Source organism: Engraulis encrasicolus, chromosome 24 (genome assembly GCF_034702125.1).
Source record: "Engraulis encrasicolus isolate BLACKSEA-1 chromosome 24, IST_EnEncr_1.0, whole genome shotgun sequence".
In the NCBI taxonomy this organism is placed as follows: Eukaryota; Metazoa; Chordata; class Actinopteri; order Clupeiformes; family Engraulidae; genus Engraulis; species Engraulis encrasicolus.
The window spans coordinates 12033757-12041256 of NC_085880.1; the positions used below are offsets into that span (position 1 = coordinate 12033757).

The 7500-nt window shown below is 45.8% G+C and overlaps 1 protein-coding gene across 1 annotated transcript in view; it reads right to left on the reverse strand.

Annotated features, from left to right (window-relative positions):
- LOC134441806 (ankyrin-3-like) overlaps nucleotides 1-7500 on the reverse strand; it is a 158367-nt gene that overhangs the window by 145172 nt on the left and 5695 nt on the right. The window lies entirely within an intron of this gene.

Here is a 7500-nt window from a genome sequence, read left to right on the forward strand (position 1 = left end):
ACGCGCGCGCACACACGCGCGCGCGCACACACACACACACACACACACACACACACACACACACACACACACACACACACACACACACACACACACACACACACACACACACACACACACACACACACACGCACGCGCACACACACACACACACACACACACGCACGTACATACACGTGCATGCACATACGCATACACACTTACACAATTGCATATGTAGGCTACACACTTTTCTGGAGATGGTATGCTCTTCCACAGATGTGCACACTGCTGTGCTGCTCATGCCCACAGAGAGAGAGAGAGTTAGAGAGAGTTAGAGAGAGAGAGAGAGATACAGAGGGAGAGAGAGAGAGAGAGAGAGAGAGAGAGAGAGAGAGAGAGAGAGAGAGAGAGAGAGAGAGAGAGAGAGAGAGAGAGAGAGAGAGAGAGAGAGAGAGAGAGAGAGAGAGAGAGAGAGAGAGAGAGAGAGAGAGAGAGAGAGAGAGAGAGAGAGAGAGAGAGATGCTGTGTGTGCTGATACACATATTTAGCTCAGGGACACTCAGCCCACACAAGGGAGTGCTCACGGGGAAGGCACAGTCTAGCACAGTATACACAGCAGAGCTTTCAAACTGTATATTTCATAGGAAACATATATCAATTCTTGCCATATCAGCAATAATGTATGGACTATGCTAATGTATACATGCACGTACAGATACATAACACATACATGTATAATGTATGTGTGTACAACATACAGTACATGGGTAATGTGGGTCTAATGTGCAAGCCAAAATTCCATTTCATGAGCAATGCCATGGCGTTATTTGGTCCTCAATGCTTGTCTACCATATCCTGCATGCATATTGCATATATGCTACATGTGTGTGCGTGTGTGTGTGTGTGTGTGTGTGTGTGTGTGTGTGTGTGTGTGTGTGTGTGTGTGTGTGTGTCTGAGAGAGAGAGAGAGAGAGAGAGAGAGAGAGAGAGAGAGAGAGAGAGAGAGAGAGAGAGAGAGAGAGAAGAGAGAGAGAGAGAGAGAGAGAGAGAGTGTGTGTGTGTGTGTGTGTGTGTGTGTGTGTGTGTGTGTGTGTGTGTGTGTGTGTGTGTGTGTGTGTGTGTGTGTGTGTGTGTGTGTGTGTGTGTGTGTGTGTGTGTGCGTGCGTGCGTGCGTGCGTGTGATGACATCACGATAATGACGGCAGTCATTAGGGATCTGATGATAGGCTAGCTGTGGTTCAATGAACAGTGTCCTGATAGATCATTAGGTCTCCTAAGGAACTCGAAACAGGGAGACATAAAGACTCAATCTTGCTTGTTACAACCTCTGTTGTGAAATGTATTTTAATAGGTCTAAGAGAAATGCCCAGTGGCTATATAGGCAAGGCGAATGTGTAACAGCTGATCCCTCCCTGAAAGATTGTGACATTTTCCTGTGTGTCATTTTCAGTAGCTTCTTGAAAGCGTATAGGTAGCTATATGCTGGCAAATGATATCAGATACTAGGTACAGATATATGAACATGAGTTACGTCATCTGGCTGCGTTTACCAACTACATGCGGGGGCTTTCCTAATGGCAGAAGTCAGGTAACAGATATACAGTATATCAGCACCAGAAATATACATAATATGCAGATAAATACTATGCGGATATCTACTTACAGTAGAGTCTATATATCTGCATATGAAGAGTTCAGATGCAAAACCCCTAGCTCCATTTCTGAAGACCTGCACTTCTATATTTTTAGAGAACCCCATTGTTGGTTTGGTTTACATTCGTGTACTTGATAATACATATAAATAGTTATATTACATAAATAAAATTTAAAAATGTGCAATTTTGATAGCACTGTATTAAATAAAAATGAATTAAGATTATTTTCTGAAAAGGCACTTAGGGGGTTTTGCATCTGAACTCTTCAATATATTTTTAATACTGTATAGGTAATCACACTTTCAAGAAGAATAGTATACAGGGAGGTGGTGGCTCAGGTTGTGGAGAGGAGCCTGTTCGGCCATCAGAAGGTTGCGGGTTCGAGCCCCGCTCTGCCTGACCCATCAATGTGTCCTTGTTTAAGATAGGCTACTTAGCCCCAAATTGCTCCTGGTGGCAGGGCGGTACCCTTCGTGTGTGTGAGTGTGAGTGCAAATGAGTGAATATGAGGCATACAATGTAAATCGCTTTGAGTGCTCGGAGGAGTGGAAAGCGCCATACATAAAGTCCATATGCAGTCCATTTACAGTGTATGCACTATTCTCCTAGAAAGTGTGTTTACCTATACAGTATTATAATTCTGTCAGTGTATGACAGAAATACATTCTGTCAGGCGGAGAGACTAACATGCTGCCAGTTCTTGAAGTCTTAAATATCCCGTAACTAATAATGTTGTACATTGTGGAAGGCTTCAAGTATTTCACTACATACATACATCATACTGTATGTCATTGGATATCATGTCAGGGTGCTGGCTACTGTAGCTGGGTAGGCTATTCATCGCCTGTGCACGTGGCAGAACTGAGCCAGCTATTTGGAGACAGCTCAGCTGATGGTGACAGCTTAGGGAAGTGGAGTAATGAGGCGATGGCTTTGGTGTGGGAGAGAGAGAGAGAGCACTGTCACCAGGGCACAAGGGGGTCACAGGGTCACACACACACATACTGTACACACACACACACACACACACGCGCGCACACACACGCGAGCGAACACACACACACGCACGTGCGTGCACACACATGCAGACACACACACACATGCATGCACACACGCACACAAACACACACACACACATGCACACACGCACACACAAACACATGCACACACTCATGCATACACAGGCTCACACACACGCACACACACATGCACACACAGACTCAAACACACACACGCATGCACAGAAACACTGTCACACATATACAAACAGCTACTCGGATGATTTACATGCAAAGTGTTCCTTGTGTGAGCCCCGGATGGTGAGACAGCAAGTAGCCTTCAGAGACAAAGGGAGCCAGTGTATATGTGTGCTGACACCCTCACCACACAAATACACTCTCCCCCACACACATGCATGCAGACACGCACGCGCAGACACACGCACACACACACACGCACACACACACACATAGATACACGCATGTACGTACGTGCACACACACACACACACACACACACACACACACACACACACACACACACACACACACACACACACACACACACACACACACACACACACACACACACACACACACACACACACACACACACCGTCCCAAGAACAGAGATGGAAGAGGAAGGAAGCCGAGAGAGGAGAGGCGAGGAGCCCCAATACCCAGCGGCAGTACGTCCCACTTCCCTGTCTCCTTTCCCTGCCTGCTATTGGTGCCCGCGTGTCTCCGTCCATAAGGCCTGTGGACCGGCACCAGGAGTGGAGAAACAGACAACAGCGAGGGCCATTGTGACACAACAAAGGCCCGATTCTAGAATTCTAGTGTGCAGGGCTCCGATGTGTAAACACAACGCCCCGCTTCCACAGTCCACGTGGCGGGCCAGGCTGACCCTAGCTAGACCTTCATCATCATCATCATCATCATCATCATCATCATCATCATCATCATCATCATCATCATTCTCTATGTTCTCATCACTATTAAAACCGTTGTTACATTACATTACACTTAGCTTGCATTTTTATCCAAAGTGACAGTCATTTACAGAGTATTGGTTACAGCCCCTGGAAGGCTATTGGTGCGTTGCTCAAGGGCACTTCAGCCATGGACGATATGATTCAAATCTGCAAGCTTCTGACTCTAAGACCAACTCCCTAACTATTAATACATGGTATCATCATCATCATCATCACCATCATCTTCTGACGTACCAAACTGAGGAAGCAGGGTGTTTGGCTGGAAGGAGTTTTTCAGGACATTCAAGCAAAGGGGTGTGTGTGTGCGCATGTGTATGTGTGCCTGTGTGCCTGTGTGTGTAAATCACATCCCTCAATAGCAGGAGATAAGGCAGAGAGGGAGAGAGACAGAGCTGAGGCTGGGGCTGCTTGGGGTGGGGGAGGGATGGATGGATGCTGGAGAAAGAGGAGGAGGAGAGGAGGAGGGGAGGAGGAGGAGAGGAGAGGAGAGGAGAGGAGAGGAGAGGAGAGGAGAGGAGAGGAGAGGAGAGGAGAGGAGAGGAGAGGGGTGAAAGGCAAGCCAGGCTAAACAAAGGGCTCATGGAAAAATGGAGGCAGGATGGCCAGGGCCAGAGAGCAGTTGAGCAAGGTGGTGTGAGAGGACAATAGCTAGAGTAAAGCCATGTCATGTATGTGTATACTGTATGTGTGGGAGAGAGGGATAGAGTGAGACAGACAGAGAACGAGGGAGACAGATAGGAAAAAAACATTGGTGTGTATGTTCCAGAGAGAGAAAGAGAGAAAGAAAGAATGAAATAAAGTGAAAGAGAGGGGGGGGGAGAGAGAGAGAGAGAGAGAGAGAGAGAGAGAGAGAGAGAGAGAGAGAGAGAGAGAGAGAGAGAGAGGACGAGGAAGGTAAACCCATAGATTTGCGTAGGTCAGACCTGAGCACTGATTGCTATTGATCGGTCCATAAGTATCGTGCATTGTGAGCGTGCACTCAAGGCCAGGCTCCAAACCCTCTGGCCAGCAGAGATAGCCTACTGTCCCGAGCAGCCAAGCCCAGCCTGTCTGCCTGTCTGCATACTCAAAAGTCAAAACTCAGTATTATCGAAACAAAAAGGGCTCTAGATATGAAAAAATAGATAAGACTGGGACCGAAATCTGTGCCTCACAATCTTTAGGACCAGCTGCTGCCTCATATTTACCTTGAACAGTTTTATCAATTTGGCCCATTAATGATTTAATTAAACAAGCTCATCAGATTGAAGTTGTATGCAAACCCTCCTGACACGGCAAACTGGTTTCTGACTGCCTGATTGGCTGACCAGCAATGCTTCCAGCAAGCCAGTATAATATTGTGTTTTATAGATTCAGACACACAGTATATTTGATTTGCAAAACATTTTAGACAACAGTCTCTGATGCCCGAGACTAGTGTGTTTCCCTGGTAAGGGTCTGGGCCTCCAAATCAAAATTTCCCTCCTGGGAGTGTAGACTCTGCTGAAGTTTAAAATGATTATTCCTGACTAATATTTAACCTCTGGCTAAAAAAAATAATCTCGCAATGAACCATAATTCAAATGTAGCATTGCACAGTAAACCTACTCACTCATAAAATGTTCTGTTTGCTGAAAAAAATATTTTTCCTGTACACTGGATGAAGGGAGTCATTGCTTGCAAACAAAAGGGTCGATTTTTGTTGAAATGCCCAGGTATTTTGTCAGACAGAGGTGGCAAGCCATATTGGTAAGGCAAGATTGAGGAAGTCCGAGGAAAACTTGGAGTGGAGCCAAAGCCTCAGAGTACAACATTTCCTTCGGGATCAAAATTTCCCTCAGGATCAATAAATTATCTTTACTCCACTACTACAACTACACTACAACATGACGTAGTCTAAGCTAAATGCCACAACCCTCGACAGGCCCACCGTGAAGCTTTGCCATCCTTCTTTTGCAGCCTTGTCAGGTAGGCTACACCATCAGCATCGACATGCCCATGACCTCCTCATGGGGACACCATCCAATATCTTACAGCTGTCAGCCATAGCCGAGCACAAACAAGCAGGAAAACAAAACGTACGGTACGTACATCTGAATGCCGTGCCTTGCCAAGAAACACACAAGAAAATGTAAAAATGTGTTGTATTGACATTCGTGCACTGTTCTTGTCAAGTGAGGAACAGGCCTTTTGTGCAGTACAGCTTTAAATTCTCCTCTGAGGCCAACAGTAATTCGGGACATTCGTGAAGTCTTTACGAGAAAAACTGAAAAAATCAACTCTAAGCCTCGTGGTGCCTTTACGAATAGCCTCGTTTCTCGTGGTTGGGCGACGAAAGGGGGAACTGACAATTGGGGTAGTTTGGTTCTGGGGGGAAGAATAATGCGGACGGACGTCAACAATCAAGCGCGACTGAAGGCTAACTGGAAACAACGGTAATCAAGCATTTCAAACAAGTGATTTACGGTTAAGTTTAGGGTTAAGTTTAGGGTTAGGGTTAAGGTTCGGGTTAAGGTTAGGTTTAGGGTTAAGGTTAGGGATAATGTTGGAGGAAGGGAGACAAGGCATGAAGCTGACACAACGACAGCGTTCCCCTCCCGGAATGCACGCTGCTCGGGTGGTCTCTCTCTCTCTCACTCGCTCTCTCTCACCCTCTCTCTCACCCACTATCGACGACAGCACGCGTTGCCCAACTACGAAAAATGAGGCTATATCGTAGCGGCACCATGAAGCATGTAGTTGATTTTCCCCGAGAATGGGCTCCTGAGGCTGGCTGGACAGCATGGCTGAGGCAGTGGCTCCCTAGCTGCATAAGGACCGCTATGGACCTCAAGACACTACAGGTACTACCCGAATACAAGTATACGTATACATATCCATGATGACGCCGCAAAAAAAGAGTTGTATGGTTAATAATTGGTGAAAACCAAATTCAAAATTAGGCCATTTTTATATTAGTACATGTTGGGCAGTATCTGGCATTTGGATTATGACGTGGAGGGTTGGCGAGTTGTGAAAAATAAGATGAATTCCAGAAGGGGGTCTCAGCAGGAAATGTTTGGCATCACTGGGATAAAGCAGGGGTAGGCAGCAACAACAGCTTACACTCAAACATAGCAGTCATGACCCCCAGGAGAAGCCCTGAAAGAGTAATAAGTTGAGTGTTGCCACAGAGTATAAGCGTCGACATGTCTTTTGAAACAGGTGTTGCACTGTATGAAACAGGTGTTGCACTGTACGGCATATCACCAATTATTTGTGATTCGTGTTACGACTGAAACTGCAGTAAGTGTAAAGAAATGTCCATGGGAATCTGAGTGAATGGCTTTCCCCAAACAAAGGCTCACTGCTAGCGGAGATACATGTGTGTTTACGCATTACCATTTCACCCCCTACACACATACCAAGCATGAAGCAATATTTCCATTGAGGCTGTTAACCATGTGAACTGCATGCTTATCCTTGTTTCCATATCATGCAATGTCTATCACACACCACCAAAGATGAAAAAAAAGAATCATTCAAACCTGGCTACACACGCAAAGGTTGCATGCACAAAGAAAATCTGAAGTGAGAGCAGTCAGGCATTTCAAGCATGTTAGCTAAATTAGCCCCTACCTTCTAGCCCCTACCTTCTTTTCTGCTCAAAATAAATTGATCTAATGTTGTTTACCCTCAAGGGTCAACAGAGACGAACATCAACTAGAAGGTCAGGGAGTCAATCAAGGAAATCTATCTATCATCTGACCCCTGCACCACTGGGCTTAGGAAAAACAACCACCTCGGTTGGGATATGTCCGAAGAATGAGATGTATTGCTCATACCTGTTTGCATACGGTCAGAATACAATTAAAACGTACTCCCATGACCTTTAGAGTTTTCTCCTTTCCA